Here is a 16,759-nt window from a genome sequence, read left to right on the forward strand (position 1 = left end):
TTTTGCACCGCTATCATCTCCAAGAACATCGAGGGCAAATTTCTACAGCATTGTTCTAAACTGGCTTTCAAGCTTCCAACTCATCGGTCCTTTTCAGGACCACAAATGACTGATAAAAGACTGAACTAAAGAGTAAGAGCTTGAATCCATGACATATCGTCCAGCATTGGCATGGACATCGAAAGAGCACCTCACAATCAGAACTCTCAAATTGCTTCCGAATTTCAACCTATCGAACTTTTTCTCTGATAACGAGTTAAGAAATCAATTTAATATATACTTTACTTTTGCTGTGACATCAAGCCTACCTTTCATTATCCTACGTCAAATCTACGGTCGTGTCTTGGATACTTACTTTTTATCTTTATTATAAAGATTTTTAACCGAACGCTAGTTTATCTCTTGCAAACCTCAAATGAATTCGGTCAAAAATTCAAAGAGAATTAAATTTAAAAATATATTCAATAAGAATTTTGAGAATAATACCAACGGATTTCTAAGGAATATCCTTAGAAAATTCTGAGCCAAATTTCAAGTGATTTTCGAAGAGTATTCTTAAGATATTCCGGTGTTATTTTTTCAAAGGAGAATCCCAGTTGCATTTCGAAGAATTTTTGGGATTTCCTAGCAGAAATAAAACGATATTCCTAAGATAATTTGATGGGAATTTCAGGATAATATTAAGTAAATGCTGAGGTGAACTCCAAGTGAATTTTCAGAAGAATTCTTCAGGCAAATCCTAGCATGAATTATTAGTAATGTAATGAGTTTTTCAGAGTGAATAAAAATAGTTTTCTAAAGCAGTTGCAATATTTTTTAAAATAATATTTTTCCTTAACACTAGTAAATAATACCTATCAGAATTTCTAGCTCAATTTAAAACATTTTAGTTATACATTTAGATTTTATTTTTCAAAAATGCGTGACATTAGGATCTTAGGTTCATGGAACTATGGTACTTTATAGTAGAAACATTTGAAAAAAGCTGGAAAACTCATGGAATTTTATTAAGAAAAATGAGTAGACAATAAAGTTATAATCATGATCAACAATATAAAAAATCGTCGGGAATGTGGAAGTCTTTTCCATCGTGTTTTTTTTTAAATTTCCCCAATATACTCAACCCAAGTAACAATTCAGTAACCATTTGGCATCCACTCTGATTTGTGATGGTTTTATAATGGCAATGGACAATCCATTTAGTTTAAATACAGAATTTCAACGTGTAAAACATTCCTGCTTAGTAATTCAGCTTTTTGCTGTTTTAAAAACCTTTTATAGTCTGGCAAGAAAGTCAAAAACTGTCTTGTTTTAAAAATAAATTGAAACTGTTCTTTAATTCAAGCATTAACGTCATTAGCAATTGTTTATTAATGTCTAGATAAAATACACAATAAACGTGTGCTATCATTATACAAGCATCCATAAAACCATTAGGTTTTGCATAAGAGCAAAAAGCATTTATTGTTGCTTTTTAGGCATTTTAACTCTGTTTACAAATTGACCTTAGAAGATGGTTCCTCATAGTTAATAAAAGCCAATTTTATGACAAGAAAATCTCGAAAGATAGACGAAGTAGGATGAAAATTTCAAGTTGATTTCAGCAAAATTTACTTCTTTAGAAGAACCAGCACACCATCAACGACTGACCATCTGGCGGAGAAGAATAAAGTGAGCGAATTCATAAAAAATATCGAAAGTTTAAAAACAAACCAGCTTTCTTCAGATCTTGTAAATAGATGACAATCGAAATAACAACCGACAGCAAAACACTGAAACTGTTAGTTAGCGAAGATTAGCTGGTTTTCGATCCATTGCAGCGATTTTATTCGGCGACAGAATCAACTCTTCGAAAATTTCATTCAAGCATACATCCCTGCATTGTTGCACTTCTGTAACCATCCGGAAGAAGGGGATCTGTTTCGGGAACTATTGTGCTTCCAGCTGTTCGAAATGTTGTAAATCAGTATCGCAAACTATCTGAGTAACTGCTCCAAATCCATCGGGAGAAAACCGCCTGGAAGAACCCTGGATCCCGTAGCGCATTTATCGAAAGATAAACAAACTTTGACGTTTGACTTAACTTTGCCTCCATAAATGCTGCCATAAATCTGAACGGGTTAGGATCAAGCAAAATGGCTTTAGATAAACACAATTCAGCCTGCAAGTTTTCTTCATAAAAGCCATTTTAAAACCTTATGAATTTGTTAAGGATTTCTTGAAAGCAAAACAACTATTTCACAAATGACCCATGAAAATCAACTTTTATGCCACAATTAGTTTGCTTGTTTTTTACAATCTTCGATTTCAATCCATATTTCCTTGGAAATAACTAGATTTTGGTAAATTTAGCAAGGAACCAACATTTAAATGCGAAAATCATAAAAAAAATCTCAGCCAAGCTTGATCTGAAGATTTTTTTTTTTTTTATTTTTCAAATGTAAAATAATTAGTCAAAACTTAGTTTTACTAGGGCGGACTTATTTTTTTCGATGTTTTCACGTACATTTCACATAATATTTAAAATAAGCGCCTGAAATAAGGCTACTTAAACAGAACTATTGTAACAAATTTCGATATTCATCAAGATTTTTATACCATCAGTTTCTATTTTAATTACACTGAAGTCTTTTTTTACACGGTTTTTTTTACGCGGTTTTTTTTTTACACGGTTTTCCGCGATTTACACGGTACGTTTTTAACGATTTCTCGACAACGATACAACCTATCGACTTGATTTCAATCACATTATCCGTTTCAAGCTATAGGTAATCGAATGGCATACTTAAAAAAAAAATCACAATTTTTGATGTAAATACAGAAATTTTTAAAATATGTCTATATGGACCATAACATGCTATAATTACAAATGGCATCAAAATCCGATTTTTTTAAAACATTTAAACATGTGAAAAATCAAAATCTCGTAGGTTTTTTTTTACACGGTACGTATCCCCCGTGTAAAAAAAGACCTGAGTGTATTTTGATAAGATCGGATTCATAAAACCTTTTCTATCTTGATTGATGCTTTACTCGTGGATTCAGCAAGCGGCTAGGGGAAATGGCTCGGAAAGGGTTTTTATTGTTGCTAAATAGCTTTTATTGTAGCTTCAAATGGTTCTCAATGCGTTCGTCATACAACCTTTTGCAGTAAATCAATCTTGAAGAGCTTCGATAATACACCCTTCAGAATCTTCTCCAGGGTGGGCCAACTAGACATATTCTAGTCTTAATCAGGTTTTGGTGGATGCCTTAATGACAAAATAGCCTTGACCAAGGTGTTATGAACGTTATTTTACAGTTGCTTTGTAGTATTTCATAAAACTTAAAATGTAACTTGGGTAATGTTGGCCTATGGAGATGAATCCGGCCAATGCGCTCCGGAGCTAAGGCTAATTGAGGAATACTGGTCAATTTTGAAGCACATACTGAAGAAAAAGGGTGGAACTGCGATTGGCCTGAAAGATTTCAAGTAGAAATGGAATTTGGCAGCCAAACAAGTGAGAGCAGGGCTCGTGCAAAAGATGATGGGCCTTGTACAAAGAAAAGTTTGAGAAATGGCCTATGGACGAAGGAAGGCTGAAACAATGGTCTTACGATAAGCACAATACTTACAAATGTATAGCTGCTACATAGATTTATGAAAAATAAAACGCATTTCAAACCCCCAACAAGATTATCGTGTCCAGATTTTTTCGTGTTCAATCTTTATAATGTCGCTTTCTCAAGTCGACCTAATGACTAATTCAACCTTGTTTGGTCCAGTAGATGTTTGGCCCAGTAGAATGAATATAAACTCCTGTTGTAGAAGAATTATGCTTTTTTCCCAGTAATTCAAAAATTAGATCTGGGTTTATATATAATTTAATATTATAAAACGCTATACTGGCTTTTTTATTCTTATTTCGGAAATAGTTCTCATAATTAGGCAATGTCTTATTATTAGGTAATGAAGCAAACGCGGAGCACCTTCGTGATGCAAGTTCGCAGATCGCATAGAGGTCATCATAGTTTTTTTTCTTTGATTTGTTTTCCGTCGATCTTGTTTTCCGTGCTGCGCACCAATGCTACTGACGCCAGGGAGGCAGCTCCCATACCTGGACCCTACCTATCGACTCATCAACTCATGAACCGGGGAGCAACGGCTTTACTTCCCTTCCGAAGGAAGGCGGGATCAGAGATGTTATGCCTCAGAATATCCCGGCGGCGCCAACTGGGATTGAACCCAGGCCTGCTGGGGTGAGAGGTTATCACGCTTACCACTACACCACCGGAGCTGCTTATCATCATAGTTCATTTCTAAAAAGCGTGACGGGTTAGATAATAGATTTATTCTATACTTTAATTCAATGCCCGTCAAAGAGATGACTGGACAGCTGCTTACTGACTCCACAGACCAACTAAATCGCTGATCCGAGCACTTCAAACAGCTTCTTCAAATTCATACGGTTATCCAGCCCTTTATATCTCGACATCACCGCTCAGCGAGCGGCACATATTTGCAGGAGAGAGAAGCAGCTATCTTAAGCATGAAATCCAATAAGACTCCAGGGATCGATCGCAAATCAGCACAATTTGGAATATTACCAAGAATCTCAAAATTAATAAGTTAAACACTTCAATATAATATGCTTTTCGATGGATTTATAAGCAAATTCCATAACCATATTCCATTTAACTATATTGGTATAATTTTCCAGCAATAAAATTCCCATTCAAACTCTACTCAACCTCTGGAAACCACTTTGCCACTTATGCTAATGACATGCGTATATTCTCCATCTCTTCTAGGTAATCAAATCATCCCAAACGGAATCTAATGGCAACAAAACTCAGTCAGGGTCCCCATCTGGTAAGCCACCCACGAACACAGGGATCGTCCTAATCTCCGAAGCCACAAGTTGAAGCGTGCTCGCCACTTCAACGGCCGACAGCGGCAGCCGATTCATTAAAAAATCACACATTTTCCCATCGACCGCTACCTAGTCCTACTATAAGCCTCGAGAGAGGCCGCCACCTGAGCCACGGCACCACTGCCACCGCCCTCCTGACTTGTTCTCACCAATTAAGAGCGATAAAACACAGCAATTTACGATGGCTCCTCTATCGAGCTGACACTAAGGAGTACTACACTCGGGGCAGCCACTTCTTTGGCCATTCTGGTGGCAGACTCAAGCTCGAATGATGTACGATTTGGTCTATCGAATATGAACCTAATCTGGCAGAGCTGTGCTACGTTGCCCATCCGCCGCACCGCCGCCGGCCTTCTGTCTTTGTGGCGTATTAAGGATTGAATTTCAACAATCGCGTCGCTGAGGCCCGAAGCTCTAAGGTTGGTCTAATTTATGTAAAATTAATTCCATCTACTACATGGGATCGAATCTCGCCTCGAGCTCGTCAGCTGTGGTGGTTTGGTTTAACTGGAAGTGATTGAGGGGGGGAAGGGGGCTGCGAAGAGGCCTACAATGTCTCGCTAATTGCTTGACTGGCCAAGAGCTGTTTGGGTTGACAGCGATTGTTGTTAATCGAAATCTTTCGGAAGGAGAATGTGGAGATCAGATCCACAGACTCGTTAGCAAATGATTTGTGTGCTTGTTGTGGTTTTGCTCCTGCGGTAGATGCGATATTCATCGAAATCAACTCGATAGCCTTAAAATTGAAACAAGATTAATGCTCGTGGACTGGTCGTACAACGACGGTTCGGGATTAATATTCATCTCATCCACTTTAAGAATTCAATATCTCCAACACTTCGCCACTGGAGAGCGAGCAACAAACTGCAGAGAAGTTCCACAACTGCACTAAATTCTAAACTGCACCACAGGCATCATAAACACGTCACGATTCTGTCGTCTTTCACCGGGCAGGGTACAACCAACCGGGACGGTTCTTCTACGTATAGAAACTGCCCTATTGTACACTTTCCCAGGTTTTGCATCTCGGGCACTTTGGAGTGCACTCACGTTTTGTGCAACGTAGTGGTGCTGATGCAACAGCAGTAGGTAGCAGCTTCTGAGCGCACCACGCGGCGATCCCAAATGAACGCTCCATTTGCAGTATGAATAAGAAAATGCGATAATGGAGTAGCTCAAGCGTGAGGAAGGTGCGGAAGGGGAACGGAAGAGGATTTTTTTTTTCGGTGAAACTTTGGCAATTTAAAGCGGAAATTTTCCTATGTTGAGCACTTGTGTTGCACCGATGGAATAAGAATTTTCACCAAAATCCAAACTTTTCGACCGGGATAGAAGCTGTCAGAGTACACTTCCATTCTTTCCTGGCACTCATAAGTTACTCGTGCTAAAAATAGTGCCTTCGAAGTCGAGGGACGAAAGCGCAAAAAAAAAAACTGAGGATGAATTTCGTTTCAAGTAGCGCATTCTACTTTGATACGAGGATGCAGATTGCAGCTGAAGGAGCGCAAAATTAGACTTTCATTTCCTTTAATGCATTTATGACGGTACGTTTCCTCTGTGCCAACGTTTTCTTCTACTGTTGGACAGGAAATTAAATTATGGCAGCAAATTTTACTAACGAGTGCTATGTGGTTTTGGGGAATTCCTCCCTGAAATTTTTCATTTCTCGAATATTTTTTCAAATGGACGTATCAGCTTTTGTAAACAATGCATTTGATCGTCGATTTGGCGTAGCTGGTAGCTTGCCCCCGCATTCTAACACTACCATCAGATAGGGGAAATTTCCCCCCTACCAGCTAGTGATATTAGTAAGCGTGTGCGAGCTACCAGTTACGCCAAATCGACGATCAAATGCATTGTTTACAAAAGCTGATACGTCCCTTTGAAAAAGTATTCGATATTTTAATTTTGAATCGTTATAAATTTAATGTCACCTTTAGTCATCCTCAAAAAAAAGTTCCTACCTCGGTGGATGCAACGACCGATAATTCATACTCACTCATAAACCATCTCACGTTCGATCTACACACAACCTAATTTCGTAAAATGAAAAACTACGCTTTCACCAGTCATGAAAAGAATCAATCCTTCCTGCAGGGGAAAAAATCGACGCTTTCTGCATGGCTGATTTGGTCCTAACACACCATAAGTGCACCCGACCCCCCTACCAACTTCGCCTATTCAGCGGCCATCGGCCTGCCTGCATCCATTGAATCACTAACTAGATGCAGAAACTTGCCTTCCAGTTCTCGGAACTGCACCAGCACCACTATTTCAAGTCGCCTAGTAGCTGCGGCGGCCGTGTAGGCACTCATTCAACATTCCAACCTCGTCTTGAGCTTGCCATGATCCTTCTTTGTGCGAACTTCGGTGCAAACACTTGTGGAATTTCACTTCCACCGTGAAACTACACCGTGCGCGCTTAGGCCGTGGAATATGCAAAGCTTCATCTAGCCAGGCGAGAGTGGTTGCTAGCTCTGTGGTTGGCTGGGGTTGCAGAATTACATGAAATGCAGTTCCGTTTGAGTTTAGTGAAAGGGTTTTTTTTTTGTTGTTTCTGGAAGTGGATTGAAACGATATCCACGTTAAGGTAGTTTTATCATTTGGCTTTTCGATATTGCCCTGACTCTTGCATAAGTGTCTAAAGTAAAGTGTGCATTGGACATCATGTTGAAATAAGGATGATTGCCCGACGATTAGCAGACGCAGAAATTCGGAAAAATGTTCATTTAAGCAAACATCTACTTTACCAAACATGTTGACATCTGGGACATTTTGAAGATATTTTGTTTGCAGATATTTCATTTTGAAGATGAAACATATTTCATGTTTGAAAAATGTTGATCTTGAAGAAGACTCCCGAAAGTTGTTTAAATTTTAAGTAGACATGTGAACATTTCTGCTTTAGATATGAAGATTTTGCCTTGATGGTTCCAGCTTCTTCTTGAAAATGAAATAATATAACCAACATAAGATTTGTTTCTTTTTCAGTTTAATACTTTTCCGACCCGAATATCCACAGGACTTAACTGAAACCTCTGGAGATGGGAATCATCCATTGAGTACGTCACACTCTAAGGGAGGAGTGAGGTTTTCGAATGTGTGGCAGACAGCTAATCCAAACGCTTAAGGAACTTTTTATATTTTGTGTAGAACTTTCCTGGAGTTTGCAGAGCATCATTTAATGAAGAGTTTACCTGATGTTTATAGAACTTGCCTGAAAATCGAAATAAATCCCTGAAGTTGGCAGTCCTTTCTTAAATTTTGATAAATGTTTCTGTGTTTCGAAGCACATCCTTATAGTTTTGCAGAATTTCCTGAAGTTTGTAGAACTTCACTGAAGTTAAATGAACTTATCTGAAAGTTGTTGAACTTCTTTGATTCTTTGGAGCTTTCCAGAATTGCCTGGAGTTCACAGAACTGTATTGAAGCTCATAAAAAAATCATATAAAATCGGAGATGTTTCCTGGAGTTGTAGATCGAAGAAGATCTCTCAAGTTCGCAGAATTCCCAGGAAGATCGCAAAAATATCCTAAAGTTTGTAAAATACCCCTTAGGGGCAAAACTTTATGGAAGTTATGAATTTAGCTCAAATTCAAAGGACTTGCCAGAAAATGCAGAACGTCCCCAAAGTTTAGAGCAGTTCCCTAAAATAAACACTCTTTGAACTCTTTGAAGTTCGCAGAACTTCACTGGAGTTCACATAACTTCCTTGGAGAACTTCATTGATAATCATAGAGTATTCTTGAAGTTCTTCGAACTTTCCGGATGTTTGCAAAAACGTCCCTGAAGCTTGCAGCTTTTTCCTGAAAATATAAAATCTTCCCTGAAATTTACAAAGCTGCACTGTAGTAATTCCAAGTGAAGGCTTCCTAAACTCACTGAGCAAGAGTAGCTAACCTCATGTGAGTTGCATTCCTGTATTATCGTCATTATCGATTAAACGATTTTCAAACAGAAATTCGTCTTGGTTGCCCGAATTTGCTTTCGATCTCGCCGTTGAGTCAAACTTTTCTTTTTATTTTTTTAAAATCCAAGCAAATTTTCTGCTCCTCAGGCTTCTTTTGGTGGTAAATTCCACCTTCGCCACCTGCTGAGTAAGATATTGTGCGTGACACAAAACTTTCGAATACCTACTGTCTCTTTCATTGAACACATTAGGGGCGACCCCGGCGTAGTGGTTAACATCCATACCTCTCACGCCAAAGTCACGAGTTCAAATATCACCCCCGGACAAGTCACGAATGACCCAAGAGTGTCAAAGTGACTATTATAAAAAAAAATTCATTGAACTCCGGTAAAAATCTTTCAACAATCGTTGCTACTAAAGTGGCGTGAATTTTTTTTAAGGAGTCTGTTTTTTAAGCGCAACAAGTGGACTCTATATTTTCTTCGCGAGATTTTTTTTATTATTTTTCAAGATTTTCTACACGATAAAGAGTAAATGGCTCTAATGTTGGCCAACGGATCAAGCATTGGGCCCATCGTTAAAAATCTGCTATTGGTCAATTTTATCTAGATGAACGCGTCATTGGGACGGTACTAATGGATATTTTTGGTCACTCACTATTGCAAATTTTATCGATTGCTGAATTTATGTATGGGCCCAAATTTGGGGCATTTAGGCCGACATTATATGCCTATCCCCTATCTTTGAAAAAAACACTACACAGTTCGAAAAAGTAGTGTAAATTTCTGTATGATGCACATAAATGAAGCGTCACAAATCTTATAAGTTTAAATTATATAACATGTAAAGTTCTGAGACATTTCATGCAATGAAGCATATATTTACAAGTTGCTCTGTTACGTGAAATGAAATACAAGTTTACGTGAATGAATGTTTACATCACTATTAAAATTCAGAATTTTTATCTGTGTAGAAACCGGACGAAGATCAATGCCTACTATGATTACGTGGCTGATTGGGACTGTCTTGCTCGATTCTTTCTCTTTTACTTTTATAAGGGAAGAAAAATTTAACAAAATGTTGATCTAGTAACAACTATTAAATGATTTTGCGCAAAGTGGACATAATCAATACGAATCTTACTTGAGAGTCAAGGCCGGCGCACAATGGATAAGTTTTCTGGTTTTTTGGCAGTTAACCCATGCATTATCTGTCAAAAAACCCGGAAACTTATGCATGGTGCGCCAGTCTTCAGAGATCTTACTTTAATGCCATTTGGATTAATTCAATCAACTTTACAAACTTATGTAACTGTATGGTTAGTATCTAAAATTATCTGGACACATTAAAACTTAAATGAAACACACATTTTGCATTATATTTCAATTGTTGTTGTTTATTTGAGATTCATGTTATATGATTTAAAAACTCACGAGGTCAAAACATAGTTATTCGGTATTTGAATAAAACTTTCGAACTTTGCGCTTAACTCCATCCATCAGGGTTTGCACAGACTCCTCAGATACCGTGATGGCTGTCTTTGTCCAAATTTGTTGGAAGCGTTTTAAATCTTTGATTCCTTGTTTCTGTCCAGAATGCTTCCACTTCATCAGAGCCCAATATCTCTCCATTGGACGTAACTCTAAACAATGTGGCGGATTCGTGGTACAATATTCACTTGATTTACTTCGTACCACTTCATCACAGTTTTTGCATAATGGCATGATGCCTAACCGAGCGAGAACAAAGGGTTTCTTTCTGGCTGATGAAGGGTAGCAATCGCTTCTGGTAAATATCCTTGTTGATTGTGCCTTTCGTCAATGATTTACTCTTTCGGCCACAAAAATGCCGATGCCTACTTCGTCCTGACATACTCAGCTGTAGCATTTTTGGCCATAGCATAATAGAAAGCCAGTCTGGAAGCTGCTTGAAATCCTCCAGGACATAAGTTGCATCGTCCATAATAACGCATGAAAACTTCGTCGAATATTCGCAGTACTAACGATGAGTCCGTGATTATACTGTCAACCTGTATTTGTCGTTGCGATTTGGAACAGTTTTTACTTTATACGACTTCAGCCCCAAACGCTGTTTTGATTTTTAGCGAAGACAACAAATCAAGAAGATTGGCAACTTTGCCAGAATCCAAGCGACAGATACAGTAGCGCTGCGCGTGAGTGAAGGTGAAAGCAACACATAGAAAAATGAGCAAATACACAAACCCTTCTTCTGAGGATGTAATTTTTGCTATAAAATACGTTCGAACAATTTACCTTTGAGCGGCAGATGACGCGATTGTACCTGTCTCATAGCGTTTGTATGAGAAAATGGAAGAGTTGCCAGTCTTCTTGATTTGCTGTCTTCGTTTTTAGACAAAACCAGGTGATATTTCATTTTTACGAGCCACCGTTCGAACAAAGAGATTCGGGTTTTTCTTCAATAACCTCTTCACCTTTCGGTCTATGACAGGATCAGCACGTCTTTTAACACTTCCGGAGAGCGTTGAGATTTGGGCGTAATTGCTTGTGTAATAAACACGTCAATGGCTGATTTCTCGCGGATAAAAGCGCAATCTCGCGAACAAACTATACCAAATGACAAAGGAATCATTGATATACCTGTTTGTGTTATTAGTTTTTTAGATTGAGCAAAAATCGGAAAACGACGTGTTTGTTTACATAAGCAATTACGCCCTAATCTCGAAGTTCTCCGGACTTCTCGGTTTCATTTCGATCGTCAAACGTTCTGAAAATGATTTGAGCACACCGTGAACAGTGGATTTAGGTACACAGTGGAATTTTTCACTTCTACGTGCAATATTTAAAAAGTTACAGTGATTTGAAGGTGTTCGGATTAATGTGGATACAAACCTTATTTGTTCAATTCGTAATAGTGTTGTATCGTCAATAACCCATATACGCCTTCATAATCGGCTATGTAAACTTCAAAACACTTTTTTTCAAAAAAACCTAAGATGAAATATTTTAACACCGTCTCAGTTTTAATTGTTTGGATCAATACTACCATCATGTGAATACACAACATAAAATGCATCTATACATGCAAGAATTTTTTAAAACTGAATACGACAGGGGTTTTCCCAGGTACCCGGTTCAAGCTTCAGTTGGCTGCAGTGGCGATCCCTGAAGAGATAGTGCGAAAAAGGGCGTACAAATTGAGCTGATTTTCAATAGCTAACTAGTTAATGGCTGACACTAATCACATACAAAAAAATAAGAGGTTGTATTAAAGACACGACCGTAGATTTGACGTAGGATTACGTTCTTTGTATCAATATTTGGCGACTGTGATACGGAAGTCAGTTTTTTCCATCACGCAAACGCCTCGTTTTCAATGACAAAATTACGCATTTTCGTGAACAAAACGCACGGAATTTTTGGTTTATTCAATAGATAATAAAAAAGCAGAAACTGATTGGAGGAATGCCTTGCTAAAATTGTCCAATCGCTGGATATTAGCGATCAATCATATAGATTCGAGATTCTTTTTTTTTTGCCTTTTTCTAGCGTCTTGGAGAAAACCTTGCCTTAATTCGAAATGGTTTCTGTTTAATTGACAAGGTCATGTGATATTCAGTCATTGCGAGAATTGTTATGTTCCACTTCAATACTGTTACGCATTTGACCACAAACGTTTGGTTGCTGAGTACATTATCAAAAAGCTTTGGATGGAATTCAATTTTGAAATCTGTGTAAGGGAAAGCGCTTTTTGCAGGCAATCGGTGATAAATTTGATCATCATTGGAACAATTGAACTTCTGTTAAATCAACAAATTTAATAGATTCATAGAAACATTTTCAATCGATTGGCTTGTTTAGAATTAATATCCATCCACTATTGACAGAGTTAAAAGTGGTCAAAACCTGACCACTTTTCGTGATGCGGACGATTTTGGTTTTTTGAAATTGCATCCCCAAAATTTTTCCGAATCCTACGTCAAAAATCAGCGTAGTTGATTGAAAGACAGGCGAGAAACAGCGGTGGGTGAACCACCCACCATGGAGGGATTACTGGATGCGTTCTTATAGACTTTGTTTTGTAGCTTTTGAACTAAACTATCGTACCAAACGTATTATTGATATATGTGATGTTTCCGCTCGATTGACGGAAAGAGTCGCTTATGCCGTAGTAGTTCTGTATCCTACATGGATCATTTCTCTCTTAAATCTGTGTCGGCGAAAAGTTGAATCTGTGATTGCCGCCTATGCAATGGGCGATGAGGACAGTTTTATTTTGTATAATAGACCGGATGGTACCAGATTCTTCAATGCGTTGAATTTGCTTTGGCGACCTGATTATCTCTTTTTGAGGAGATTGCCAGTCATCGCAATGTAGCATTTCACACAGTCTCCGCATTAGAGTCACTAACGAACGTGCGCAGTAGGGGTGGCAATCAACTATCATACACGCAAACCAAAAATTTAGTAAATAGAATATTAGTTGCATTGAATATCATCCTTCGCAGTGAGTAACGCAGCGAATGATATAAGTTCACCTTGCGAATGCTACATTTTCTTTTTTATTTTGTGTTCTGTCTACGCTTTCGGCTATACCAGCATGCTTTTTGTTGGCCGCACTGGCCTGAGCGCACCTACCGTGTCAGAACATCCCTGCAGTGGGTTTGACAGCGGAGTGACAGGTACCGATCTGACACCGGGGTGAGTAAGGAAGAGGATAAAAAGATAGAGCCAGACGATTGGAATCGAAAATTATAACATTCTCAGTCCTAAATGTTTCTTATGCATCTATTATTAAATTGAACTTAAATTAATCTTAAACTAGTGAACCTAGGTGCTAAATATTAAAATTAACCGTGAAATTGTTTGAGCCGGTAAGCTGAGATCACTTAAAACTATCTTAAACGAAACTTAATTGCTATTAGTTATAACTAGGTTACCCACAACAATAACACCAGCTTTGCAGTAGTGCCGCAATTCTATTAGACACTACAATCGGTGAGAAACTTAAACTACAGTGTTTCCTCGAAAATTACTATTAATCTACTTAATTATGTAGGATATTGCCGTCAATTGCGTTTCAAAGGTCACGAGAGGATTAAACCATATTAATCTTACCATACGAAAGCCAATCGGTAAGGTCATACATAGGTACAGTAATAAACACAACAAACGCTAAACTCTATTACCATTAGGACAACCACAATAATCAGGTCGAGAACCCACTTAAATCCCAGCCGGGAGTTATATGCTAAAGGAACTAAACGTAAGTCTTACCGGCTAAAATTACAATCTAAACTTACATCTATAAAGCACAAATACTGAATTTAATTGATACTTTTATGAAACACAAAATTGATAACTAATATTGATCACAAATGTTCTGCATCTTACAGGAAAATTATATTCTCCCAAAACCGAATATTGCGTTTTATTGCCGTCGGTGGAGAATTATAACATCGGAAAATTCCTATTGAAACGATTTTCAACACTTTTTTTGTAATTAAATTGTAAAATGAAGCACAGACTTGCCTCGAATCTCTCCAATTCCCGTTCAGCAGAAAATGTATACGAAATCAAATTATCATACTATGAGCGTTTCTTAATCGTTTTTAGCCTAACCAAGTTCCGAAGCATGGAGAGAGCAGTGAAGAAAGCATAGGTCTGACAATCGCACCGTTCGTGGTACTAGTCCAGTCGGCAACCTTTTTAATGTTTTTTCGTCATTATTCATTTCACTCACCAATACACTCCACATTTTTCGGTCTCCAATTTTCTTGTATTGGACCGCAGCTTGGAATATCTGCATGCGGTATCCGCTAACTTCTTGCGCTTTCGAGAGCACCTTTAGTGAAAATGCCCCAAGTAACATAGTAACACAGTAAGGCTACTATAAAACAACATTCATAAAATCCTGGTCAAAACGGCTTTGCCTTTATTACATCCACCAAAATCTCATTAAGACTAGAATCTGTCTAGTTGGCCCACCCCGAAGGCCAATTGTGAAAAACCTATTTTGCTTTCATAAAATCGCTAACAAATAAAAAACGTTTTGATTTGGCTTTAATGTAGATAATTTGCAGACTGAGTTGTATTTATCTGAGGCCATTTTGCTTGATCCTATTCCGTTTAGTTTTATGACGGCATTAATGGTGCCTGGAAAAAGTTAAACGTCAAAATTTGTTTACATTTCGATAGTTTTGTTGCGCGATCATTGCACCGAGCTTCTACTCCTGCGTTGGATCAACAAGTTTCGTGGCATCCTCGATAAGGGCGATTATCATCCATTGGAAGCAGTTAATCAGTAAGTGTATCTGCATAATCTAATCTGGGCCTTGGAACAGGTGGAAGCTCAATCGTTCCCAAAAAGGTTCCCTTCTCCCGGATGATCCGAGAAAGTTAATATGCGCTTGCTTGGATTTTTCGGAACAGTTGACCCTTTCGCCGAATGAAACCTCTGCTATGGTTCGGTAGGCAGTCAGTTTCCAGCTGACTGACAGCTTCTGAAATTACTTGTCGGCAGCTTTTCGCAGTCCCAGTTGGCTTCTCAGTCGGCTGTTCTGTCATTGTTGACCGGTTCAGTCAGAGCTACTGGCCCTCCCAGGAAGTTCTTTAATTGGAGTCCTTTTCCTTTCCGTCGACAGCATCGCTACAATTATTCCTCCTACTATCGCTTGTATTATTAATCGACTATCCTTTGGCATTTCTTTGTGATTCTTCGTTTAAAAGCTTCAATCGATTAATTTTTTCTCGGTCTCTAAGCGGATCCATATTTTTAGTTTTATTTGTAAACAGTAGGGAGTTTTGTGATACACTTTATTGACACCGAAGAGCAGCAATATATGCTTTTTGTTCCCGTTTGAAATCGAACGGTTTTATAATTGCTTACATAATGATAAAATACCTTTATGGAGAATTTTGTCGTGGCATCAATAAAAAAAATACCGAGCAGGTTTATAACTGACTAACTGAACAGTTTTATAAGGGATAGAGTGCTGCTTTAAATTCATTTTTTAAAACAGATCCGTTTTAACTTTATCGTCAAACTTTAAAAGGTTTTTAAAACAGCAAAATGCTGAACTACTGACCAAGAATGCTGTATTTAAACTAAAAAGATTGCTTATTGCCATTATAAAACAATAATAAATCAGTGTGAAAGCCAAAAGACTGCTAAATTGTTACTTGGGACAAAGTGTGGCCCTGTGATGTGGATATTTTTAAGATTAATATGGATATTAGAATCACTAACAGCAATACAATTGGTTAGTACAATTTACGATTGCCATGGACGACAGCATGCGATCATCGAAAAAAATTTAGGAGGTTGTTGGATCTTATTTGGCCTTGATTTCAGTGCTATACGGTACCTCATTAAAAACGAGAACTTCTCATGTGAACCAATTGAGTTATTAACAACAAGCATCATCACTAACATCAAGTTTTTATGAAGCAACTCAATCAATGAAAGTGTTTACACTCTTATGCTTCCTCTTGTGAATGGAATTCCCTCCCGGATCATTTTTTTTCCAGTACCCCAATGAAAACTACTAGTTTAAAAAGAATAAACCACTTCTTGTCATCACCTGAAGACTTCCCCACACAGAAGCATGGACAGTTCTGAATGGGCACATTCAATAAACGGGTTGAACCAAATGGGAGGTAAGCAACGGATAACTTAATTTATTCTACGCCCAATAGCTACTGCTGATGCTGCAATCGTCGTTGGAAACAAAAGATCTGAACCGTATTTTTTTGATACTTATCTCCACCACTAGAAATTGGCTCTTTTTATTTATTTATCTTACTTCTCAACCTCCTCTCATTGTTTGCTTTAAATCTCGGAGAGCTTATGCAAGAGCAAAAGAAACATTCACTCAATCCAGCATCCAAAATTACAGCTCAAGAATGCCTTTCTCTTTGTTTAATTCAACTGGGACGGTGAAAAAAAAAGCTCCAGA

This window comes from Ochlerotatus camptorhynchus, unplaced genomic scaffold, assembly GCF_037179485.1.
Source record: "Ochlerotatus camptorhynchus isolate MF236.1 unplaced genomic scaffold, CSIRO-AGI_Acam_v1.1 ptg000383l, whole genome shotgun sequence".
In the NCBI taxonomy this organism is placed as follows: domain Eukaryota; kingdom Metazoa; phylum Arthropoda; class Insecta; order Diptera; family Culicidae; genus Ochlerotatus; species Ochlerotatus camptorhynchus.